Here is an 11,502-nt window from a genome sequence, read left to right on the forward strand (position 1 = left end):
CAATGTCTGCTGCCTACATGACTGCGTCATCTGCAATTGCGACTTGATCTGAATTGTGAGCCCTGCTGTCTGCAGTGTGCATCAAAGGTAGTAGTCTGTACAGACATATCTCTGCGGTGCTGTGCCTCTGGGTTCGCAGGGGGCCTGTGTCTAGGAGGTCGGCGGTCACAGCGTCGGCCTCATGGCAGGGTGAGGGCCGCTGCTCTGGCAGATGCATTGACCTTCCCAGAAGTGAACCACGCCCAAAGCCCCGGCCTATTTATTCACACTCCTAAGCTGGAGTGGAGTACATTGGACCAGCTTACCCCGCTTCTACTTCCGCTTAGAGGGGGGGACGACACAGCTACATAACCAATATCTTCCCCACAGCCTGAGGTAACATGGTTGCGTCCACTGTCCACAACACTACAAGCATGAGCAGTATATGTCCACATGGAGAGGTCTGGGCTCTGCATAGTGAGGTCTGTCCAGCACATCACTGCTACACTTGGAATTATGTGCATTCTTATTCATGGATGACTTGCCTTCTTCACATATACATAGTTCCCACCTCATCCAACATTCAGCTATTGTGTGGGTGAGGGGCCATGCCGTTTTCGGAAGGTCCGCTGTCCTGTTCTGCGCTGCCTGGGATGGATTTTTATATAGCGCAATATCACCGCCAGGTCTCAAAGCGCTTTGCATTGGGAACCCGTCCTGATTTTTCCCTGTGAAATAGCCCCTACTGGGTATCCCCAAGGTGAAAGCCAGGCATCCCGCCGCAGGGGGCCGTAGTGAAGATTAAGCAAGCTATTGCCCAGAGTTGCAGAGTGTGAACCTGTGATTCGAGTAGGCACCGAAGCGAGAATTACCGAGTCCGTGGACATTTTGGGCTCAAGACCCTGCCGCATCGGGAATTGAACCCTGGTCCCGGGTCTGATCTCAGCGTCCGGATCTGCCTCCTCTAACCAGTGAGCCACACTTCTCCACTTCTGCCTCAGTGGTAGTAGGGGGTGTGATCCATGGGGGAGGTCCTGGGGGTGGCCTTCTTGGGTGTCAGAGCTGCATGATCAGTAGCTTTATGACATGTTGGTCTTCAGATGTCGCTCTGGGCTGGGCTCCCTTTCCTACTGTAGGGAGTCTTTCTGCTTTACACCAGTAAAAGGCAGATGTTAAATCTTTACTGCTAACGTAGCTTATCACCTGTTTTTGGATCGCATCGCAGATTTGGCTGGTTGTTGAAAATATCGGGAAGGGGAGTTTTTGGGGTCCATTAGGATAGCGGGCGGGCTAGTGACATCAGAAGCAGTCTAGCGGCAAACGGGACCACCCACCATAAGGGTGGGGGTCCCGTGGGGGGTATTAGGATGTGCACCGCCCGCCACAATACTAAAAATGATTCACAGCATTTACATTAACAAAGCGGCAGGCACCGCGCGGTGCCTGCGGCTTTGTTAATGCAAATGTGGGGGGGTACCACAGGCACCCCCTCTGTGTGCATACCCCTATTCTGCTTCACTCTGGGGGCCCTTGCCGGGTGATTTGTTATGGGCTGGACGAACTGTAATGTGGGCTTGTCATCATGACTCTGCTTTTCCTTTGTAGTGAAAACATGTGAATTGTATACTAAAATGTGAAGAATGTTTGCCTAAAGCACAATATTTCGTATAAAGAGAGAAGCCTGACTTTGTAAGTTTGAGCAGTCTCCTGAGAATATACACACCGTGTTGTTGTATTGCTAGGACGCCTGTTACTTGGTTGCAGCCAATAAATTCGATCTTTGACTTCACCTAGAAGACTCTGAGTTTCTGTGTCTGAATCAGGAAAGTACTCGAGGTCTTAGGGTGTACCCTGACACCACTGGGTTACCGGTTCGGTACCGGTTCTGAAAAACCCAGTACCTCAGCTGGCGCCCAACGAGGGGGATACCAACGGTACCGGTCCAAGCCAGAGGTTCATGAGGAGCTTCGTGTGAAAATTCTGGAGGAAGGCCGCCACTTCATCGACCCCTCCATGTCGACGTGGTCCGAAAGTCTTTGCTGCGAGGTTCCCCACTTCCCGACGGCTACGAAGGACTGCTGCCCTGGTTATCGCCCTGATTTGGACCCTTGATGTTTGGTAGAACGAAACGATAGACGAGTCTTCTGGTGACATCATCGATATCTCAGTTAAGTATAAGTGGAGCGTCTCCCAGTCCTTAGTTGGTTCTTAGTTTGGGTATCCCTTCGGGATCTTTGATTTGGAACTTGCAAGTACCAAAGCCGAAGGACTCGTGTATTCACGAGAATATCGTATTCGATAATCCTTTGAAGTTTGAAGCTAGACTAGAGAGCGAAGATGCCTGGTCTTAGCAGACTTGGAAATTTGTTTTGTCTTGGTTGTAGTAATAGGGATTCCCGATTGGAGGATTTGTGTCCGGTTCCTCCGATTGGAACTCCAACTTATAAATTATATGTGAAACATGGAGTAGGCCCCATCACATATAATGAAGTGTGGATCAAATACACCAGAAAAGATGGTATTTTAAAATGGCCCCAATATGGTAGCTTTGACACGGAAATCTTAGATAACCTCGAAGTTAAACTTTGCAAGAAGAAAGCCCGGCCGGCGATGTTTGACTCTTTCCCCCTATGGCGTAAGGAAGCCAAACAGAAGGAAATTAAATTAGCGAAGAAAAATAAGAGAGAAAGGGGTATCTCGATAATGCAAGCTGCTATGCAGTTCAAAGATAACGAAGAAGAACAGATGAGTGAGCAGTTGCACAGGCAACGTAAAATGGTAATCGATAAATGCTATCCAGTTTTGCCGCCTCTTCAGCAAGATGCAGCAAAAGACCTTGAAAAAGATCCCCTAATGTCGCATTTATGGAGTTCGCCACCCCCTTATGCGCAGACTGCTACGGCACCTCCGCAACCTTTAGCTGCGCAACTTTTGGTTGTATTGCCTCCTGCTCCTCCACAACTACCAGCTGCTCTTCAGTTGGTTCCTATTCCTCCGGGGCCGCCTCCTCAAGGGCCACCGGCTTTTACATCTGCTCTTCCTTTACTTCCTACAACTTTGACTACTATAACGACTACCACTCCTGGTACTCCTCCTGACACTGCCTCTGCGTCTGCCTTGCCTGCTTTTCCGCTTGTCTTTTCATCAACTTCTCCTTCTGTTCGTCAGAGAGTGGCTAGTACTGTTACTAGTATTCTGTATCCTTTCTTTGGTGCAACAAGTGTAACTCCTGACACAGAGCGTAAACAGTTGCGTAGCCAACTGCCTGATTCTAGGGAGAAGGAAACGTTAAATTACTTGGCACATAGATGGGTGACTGACCGGACAAAATATGACCTAGAATCTATCATGGATGTCTTCCATCAGTGGGAAGCATCAAAGCAGAGATACTTTTTGAGAAAATGTGTACTTTCCTTTTTGAGGATTTAGAGGAAAATTATATGGAGCCCAATCCGTATGAGTTGTGCCGTATATGGTTCGAGTTTTCAAAAGGCGCAATTGTGGGTTCAGATGTTAAGAAAGCAGTTGCAACATTGTTGTCGCTTAGGACTGAAGGTGTTTCTAAAACGTTGTTTGAGTCTGATTCCTCTGTTAAAAAGAAGGGAAGACAATATCCCATGAGAGAAGTTCCTCCAGTATGGAAGGACGCCGTTGCGGCTGATGTAGCTAATCAAGTTGACGCTGTTCCAGCACACTTTCAGCGTGTGTGGGTACATGTTCCATGGAAGCGAGCTGAAGTATTGGCCCTTAAGCAGACATTGCCTGATCCCCGTAAGAATCCTGCAGAGTATTACAAGGAATTGTCACAGACTGCTGGTTCATGCATCATGAATTTAGCCGACATAGACATGTTGTTTGGGAATGTTGTTCCACAGCCTTTATGGGGAAAGATTCGCCATGCAGATCATGATCAGGAGTTAGGTGACTCATGGGCTAATATTACTGCTGTAGATGCCCGACAAGTTGGTGGTGCTAAACCCGAGCCTTTAGTAGCAGATCTCCCTGGTAGGATCATTAATTACATGAAAACTTTAATGCCTGCAATGCGTGTGAATTGGGATAAATTGTCTGCGTGTAAGCAGAAGAAAGATGAAACGTGTCAGATTTCTTCACCAGGTTTAAAGAAACGTTTGTCGACCACAGTGGTCAAGATATGAGCACAGAAGGTGGCCAGCGATTGTTCGTCGATAAATTTGTGCATAATTTGCTTCCCGAGTTGTGTAAAAAGTTAAAAGATTCAGAAAGTTCTTGGGCAGTTTCCTCTTCAGCACAGATATTGGCTACTGCGCAGTACTACGAAAATCGAGATAAGGATGAGAAAGATAGAGCAGAGAAGAAAACTAAAGAGTTGAAAACGAAGGTTTTGTTACAGCAAGCATATCCGCCACGTGGTGGTCAGAATAGTGGTGCTCAGAGTAACTATCAGAATAATTATCAGCAACCTCAACAGTTTCAAAGGCAAAGAGTCGAGTATACTCAACCACGTGTCCCTGTAGGTCCCAATCAGTGTTCGTATTGTAAGGAAGAGGGTCATTTTAAATATAGTTGCCCTATTCTGTTACAGCATATGAATGGTGCTTCAGGTGCACGAGGTTGAGGTGTTCAACAAGCTCCTAGAGGTAGAGGACGTGGAAATGTCCCCCAGAACGCACATTCCTTTCCGCTCAAAATTCTATGAATAGTTTTGATCAGCAGAATAACGCGTCTGATAGCGCATGATATTTCAGGCTCGCCAGGGCACTGCCCCCGCTTTTATTTCCTCTCTGATCCACGATTATGTCCCGATCAGAGAGCTCCGCTCCTCCTCTAAGTCCCTCCTGCAAATTCCACGCTTCAAGCGTAAAAAGTGGGGTGGAACCAAATTTTCAACCTTGGCTCCCACTTTCTGGAACTCCCTCCCTGATCACCTGCGCTTGGCCACACAATATTCATCTTTCCGCAAAGATTTAAAAACGTTCCTGTTTCGACAGGCTTTTCCCTTGTATACTGTCCATTCTCTTTTGCGCCTGGTTACTCTACCCTCAGCTGCTGGTCCCACTACTATAGCGCCAAGAAACCGTATGGTGAACGCTGCGCTCCACAAATGTTTTAAATTCCAAATTCCATAGGACGGCTCAGTACTATGCTGATGATTACTATGCAGAAGATGAGCATGTGGAAGGTAATGATTGCTTGGACAGCCATAGACAAAGAGAGGGAGTTCTTTCAGTTCCAGTAGATCAGAGCGGACCTCACATTGAGGTGATTACATCAGGTGTGTCAGAACCTTTTCTGTTGGATACTGGTGCTACAAAGAGTTCTATTATGCACTCAAAACTCCCTGGCGCACCTTTGTCTGGCGAAACGAATGTATCAGTAGGTTTTTCTGGCGCCCCAGTTAGAAACCCAATTTCTGACCCTTTGTCCCTTTCTGTTGGACCTTGCGAATTCGAAGCACCCCTTATTTTAACAACAGGTTGTGGTGAAAACTTGCTAGGATTGGATCTGTTGAAAAGATTGTATGCGACTTTGTACTGTTCTCCTTCAGGAGTACAACTTACACTGGGTAAGAAAGTGGTTTCTCCAATGTATTTGTCAAGGGATAAACTTCCGACAGAATTGTCGTTTCTACCTAATATTCTTTGGGCTACTGGTCCTAATGATGTGGGTCTTTTGGAAATACCGCCATATGTTGTGACATTGAAAGCCAATGTTAAAATGCCACACATTCCCCAATACAAAACTTCTAGTGAAGGTGAAAAAGCGTTGTTAGCAATCATTTACGATTTGATTGAAAAAGATGTAATTGAAGAGACAAGAGGCAACGTTTGCAATAGCCCTGTTCTGCCTGTTTTGAAGCGAACTGACCCTTCTCAGCCACCTGTGTACAGATTTGTGATTGATCTTAGAGAGGTCAATAAGATCGTTGTGCCACAATTTCCAGTTGTTCCTGACATTACTGCCCTATTGACTATGATTCCAGCTTCTGCCACCTGGTTCTCGGTGATTGACTTGAAGAATTCTTTCTTCAGCATCCCGATTGCTGAGGAGAGTAGGGATATTTTTGGCTTCAGTTTAGGAGGTCGAAGCTTCTGCTTTAAACGCGCTCCCCAGGGCTACTGTGAAAGTCCATCAATATATAGTCAAGCTTTAAAAACACAGCTTGATACGATTGTTTTACCTGATGGCGCTACCCTCATTCAGTATGTTGATGATTTGCTTGTTGCTGCAGATACTGAGGAAATCTGTAAAGAAGCCACGTTGTCATTGTTGCGTCATCTGTGTGAATTGCATCACAAGGTATCACTTTCAAAATTGCAATATTGTCGACAAGAAGTGACCTACTTAGGTCATCTCTTATCGAAGGAGGGAAGGAAACTGACCCCAGAAAGAATTCAGGCAATAGCGAAATTGAGTGTGCCAAGAACACAGAGAGAAGTGTGTGCTTTCTTGGGCATTACATCATATTGCAGACAATGGATACCGAATTTTTCGGTATTGGCCAAACCTTTGGTGGCATTAACCTGTAAAGATACACCGAATCCCGTTCCATGGTCTGAAGAGTGTCAGAAAAGTTTTTCTGAATTGCGTGATGCATTATGTTCGGCTCCTGTGTTAGGTACCCCAACTACAGTAAGCCCTTTACATTGTATGTCCATGAGAAAGAAGGTTGTGCATTGTCAGTGTTGACACAGTTGTTCGGAGACAAGCAGCGTCCATGTGCGTATTTTTCATCGACTTTAGATCCAGTAGCTAAAGCATTGCCGAGTTGCTTGGGAGCAACAGCGGCAGCAGCTGTTTCTATTCGACAGTCTGCTGGTCTAGTGATGAATAACACGTTAATTGTAATGGTTTCACATGCAGTGGACACATTGTTAAACAGAACCAGGACACAGCACTTAACTAGTGCTCGATTGTCAGGTTACGAATTGATATTGTTAGCGAGTCATGTGCACATAAAAAGATGCAACATACTAAACCCAGCTACGTTGTTGCCAATTGTAACAGACTTAGATGCTTCAGAACAGCATGATTGTTTTCTTAGAATAGAAGAAGAAACGAAAGGGAGAGTGTATCTCAAGGATACTCCCCTTGCAAAGTGTGATGGTACATTATGGGTGGATGGTTCATGCTTCAAGCTTCCGAATGGGGATACGACTGCAGCATATGTTGTCACGACTTTGCATACGATTGTTGAAGCTGCACGTATCCCACATAATTCAGCTCAAGCAGCAGAATTGATTGCACTTACGAGAGCATGTGTGTTGTCAAAAGGAATGAAAGTGACCATCTATACCGACAGCCAGTATGCATTTGGAGTGGCTCACAGTTTTGGACGATTGTGGAAAGAGCGTGGGTTCCTGACTTCGCATGGAGCTAAGATACAGCATGGTCAGTTGGTGAATGAGATTCTTGAGTCAATGACCTTGCCCCTGCAAGTTGCGATTGTGAAATGCAGTGCACACAAGAATGTGACTGATGATGTTGGTCGTGGAAATGCATTTGCTGACGAAGTTGCAAAAGAAACAGCGAGGAATGTGATGAGCCGAATGTATGTTGCAGGCCCTGCAAGATGGGTTGGTGATGTTGGAATGTGTGAAGACACGATAGAGAGTGTGAAGTCTATTCAAGCTGAAGCTACAGAGAAAGAGTTGAGTGTGTGGAGAGAAAGTACAGGTAAAATGGATGCCAATGGTTGTTGGGTTGAATTGTCAGAGCATCAGAGATGGTTGCTACCCGATGCGTATGTGCTTGCAGTGGTTACAATGGCCCATGGAATGGCTCACATCAGTGTGAAAGGGATTTGTAAGTTGTTGGCTCCAGTATGGCAAAATGCTGGAATTTCTAAGTGTGCAGAGAATGTGGTCAAGAATTGCATGGTGTGTCTGAAACACAATCCTGGTAGGGGAACCCCAACTCCAGCTGGTCATTTTGCACCTCCTACGTATCCGTTCGAGGTTTTGCAGCTAGATTTCATCCACATGGAAAGGTGCAACAATTTAAAATACGTACTCGTTGTTGTCTGTGCCTTTTCAAGATGGGTGGAAGCCTACCCCCTAAAAGACAACACTGCCTTATCCACAGCTAAAGCCCTTGTGAAAGAATTCTTCCCTAGATTTGGAATGCCAAGAATGGTCTGGAGTGACAATGGGAGTGAATTTGTGGGTCGAGTGATGAAGAAAGTATGTGAAGGGCTAGGCATTCAACAGAAGTTCCACGCTGCAAATCACCCCCAATCAGCTGGACTAGTAGAATGCTACAATGGCACGTTGAAACTTAAATTGGCCAAAATTCAAGCAAGCTCTGGTCTTAAATGGCCTGACGCTCTCCCTTTAGCACTCCTATCAACCAGAATGACTGTGCATTCACGAGTGGGACTTAGTCCTCATGAGATCGTTTTTGGCCGCCCGGCCAACATATGGGGAGTGCCAAGGCCCACAAAGTTCAGTGAAATCGAATACCCTGTTTTGCTTGACTACTTGTACGAATTGACGGCTAAATTGCGTGTTTTACACCAACAGGTGCATGATACACTGCCTCAGGTCTCTGAAGCTCCAGGACATCAGATCGTTCCTGGATCCTGGGTGCTGGTCAAGAATTTCCAGCGAACAAAGAACGACCAGCCCAGGTGGACCGGCCCACACCTCGTCCTTCTTTCAACGAGATCCGCTGTTCGAGTGGAAGGAAAGAAGCACTGGATCCACGGTGTATACTGCAAGAGGGTGCCTTTGCCTCTGCCGTACGACCAGTGTGTCCAGGAGGGTGTCGCCGACTCAGAGACTGAAACTATGCCTCGTTTTCTGCCTTTCAGTGATGCATGCATAAAAGGAACAATTACTGAGAAAGAAAGTGACAATCTCTTGCAAGCAGCTGTGCCGCCGTCAATTCGATTGGACACTACAGAACCTGAACTCCTTTTCCAAGACCAAACAGTACCTGGAAAGAAGCGCTATAATTTGAGGCCGAGACCTATGGACAAATAAAAGTTGTTTTTTTCCGCTATTTTTGAAAACGCAGCTCTCCCATCTGAGAAACTTGCTTATTTTTGCTTTTCGAACCGCCATGCGGGTTCCGCTGCTAGGGTCGCGATTGCCCAAAGTCTTTGGGGTGCAGCTGACGACGTTAGGTCGACAGTTCTGGTTGGTCTAAGGGAGTTGCCCTAGACTGACAGAAGCATTCCTTAGCAGAAACAACCTACCATCGCGAGCAGCATTTTAGAGAGGATGGAGTTTTTCGAGATGGAGAGATCTGCCAAAACTGTGAACTTTAAAGCTAGAATATGTGAAATGATGACGAAAAAACGTTTTCTGATAGTATGCATTTTTGTTCTATTCAGTGTAATGACGTTTTTTATTGGATACGTTTTATTCTCTTATCAAGTGACATTTGCACCCACTACATCGCCCATACCTCTTCCTTCTACTGTTTCCTCTCATTCATTTCAACCCCTTCCTGAACACGAATCAGCTGGGAGATTAGAGTTTATTAATAACTCCTTCGTTCAGCTTTTGCACCAACACCAACTAGTAATGAACACGACTAACTGTTGGGTGTGTGGTCTTATGCCTCACACAACAGATAAAGGTATCCCTTATCTGGTCCTGCCATTCAGCCATAATGGTTCTGTGTGGGCATACAGACCAGTGTTCATATATGCACATGAAGTCTACCCCCTACGTTCGGTAACAGACAATCCTAAGAATAGTGCTCTAGTTAAGGGTATAGTAGATATGATTAAGGAAGACATTTCTTATGAGACTATCCCGAGATATGAGACACTAGTATACATAGGATGGAACGTAACCGGATATGGAGCCACTCTGAGTGAGAAACAGCAAGCTAAGAGATCTTCCCCGATTTGGATTGTACCCCATCAGGGTCACCTGTGTCTGCATGGTAATGGCAAGAATCCCAGAGCTCAGTTAGGGAAGAGTATCTGTACTAAAACATATGTTTTTGCATCCCAGACTTCCCCTTCGTTTTTAGCAGCTAAGGGTACCTATTTCATCTGCCATGATAGAGCCTATACATGGTTGCCCCCTGACTTTTCGGGCGCATGTTTTGTTTCGTTCCTGTTGCCTCCCACCTACACAGCAGCGGCAGATTACCACAAGACAAGGATAGTTAGAGGTGTCTTGAGTAAAGAAGACACTGCAGGACAAGAATTTGGAGACTTTGTGAAAGGTTTTCTGCCGTTCTGGGGACCAACGGTTAACAGCAGGAACATAAGGCAATTGACAAGGGTGGTTGAATCCACTGTAGTTGAAACTGCCGGTGCCCTTAGTAACTTGACTGCTGAGCTCCAGTCGGATCGTCTTATGACCCTTCAGAACAGGGTCGCGTTAGACGTCATACTTGCAGACCGAGGTGGGGTATGTAAATTGATCCAATCGAGTTGCTGTGTTTTCATTCCAGATAACGCTCCAACAGTGTACCAGGCCATCTCCAAACTGCATAAGATTTCCGAATCTATTCATGTGGATAAAGGAGATTGGTCGTTAATGGGATGGTTCTGGGAACTGATATCCGCCTGAGGATGGAAAATTCTGATGGTCATTGGGATGGTCTTAGCCATTCTTTTCCTGTTCTGTCTGTGCGTGCAGTGTGCTCCTGCAATATGTGGCCTCTGTGCTACATCATGTGTAAGGAAACCTGTATCAAAAGACGAACTAAGTACTAGAATGATGTTACAGCAACATCTCAATGACTTTAGAAATATAGACCTGGACTCAGATTAGCATGAGGATAGGTTAATTGACTATGTAAGGGCAAAAGGAGGGTTTGTAGTTCTGAAAATTCTGGACTCGTGAATAAAACTTCGTCGTAGCATGACGATTTTTATATCAAAAGACCGAGAATGGCTAGTACACTATGTACAAGCATTTTCGTCATATTCGAGTGACGATTTCACCTCGAAATCGTCATTTTCGTCCTGAACCCTTGGCTCATAGTCAGCCCTATTAAACTTCCTCACACGTCTTGGTTGCATGTCCACAAAAGCAACGTAGGGCCCCTGTATCCGCACCATGTTGGTTTCTGCCGACTATGCCCATACACTGCAGGAGCAATGAATGACCCGATCCACTACCCTTGCCCATAAGCGACTAACTGAAGCTGAAACAATGAGTCAGCAGAGGAGCAATGGACAGGGGGCGGGGAAAGGGAATAGACAAATAAGGGACCCCGGGAATTCTTCTATGGACTTCTGCAATGACCAGAGTGTTCTTGCCTCCACGTGACTGCACCTACAAAACAGGTAATGTATTACAGTCTAACATTTATATCACTACAAAACATAGTACCTCTCACTGTGACCATGCCCAGTAACACCCAGAAACCTCCTTACCCGCAGTAGCTGTGTCAGGAGTCTTGTGGAGGTATCCAAAGCTGAAGGGGTATCGATTGCAGATCATAGAAATAGAGGGCTGGGTTAAACTAGGGAGACTCTCTGTAACACGCAGAGCCAGTCAGTAAAGGAGGAAAAAAGTCGTTTTAACGACTAAAAAAACCTCCTTAAGATTCATAAAATATCCATACAAAGAA

At 45.8% G+C, this 11,502-nt stretch overlaps 1 pseudogene; it reads left to right on the forward strand.

Moving 5' to 3' along the window:
- Window positions 1-9,248: 9,248 nt before the first annotated feature.
- Window positions 9,249-10,697, forward strand: LOC144783926 (endogenous retrovirus group PABLB member 1 Env polyprotein-like; annotated as a pseudogene).
- Window positions 10,698-11,502: the final 805 nt, after the last annotated feature.

The sequence above is a fragment of the Lissotriton helveticus genome, chromosome 10 (assembly GCF_964261635.1).
Source record: "Lissotriton helveticus chromosome 10, aLisHel1.1, whole genome shotgun sequence".
Lineage (NCBI taxonomy): Eukaryota > Metazoa > Chordata > Amphibia > Caudata > Salamandridae > Lissotriton > Lissotriton helveticus.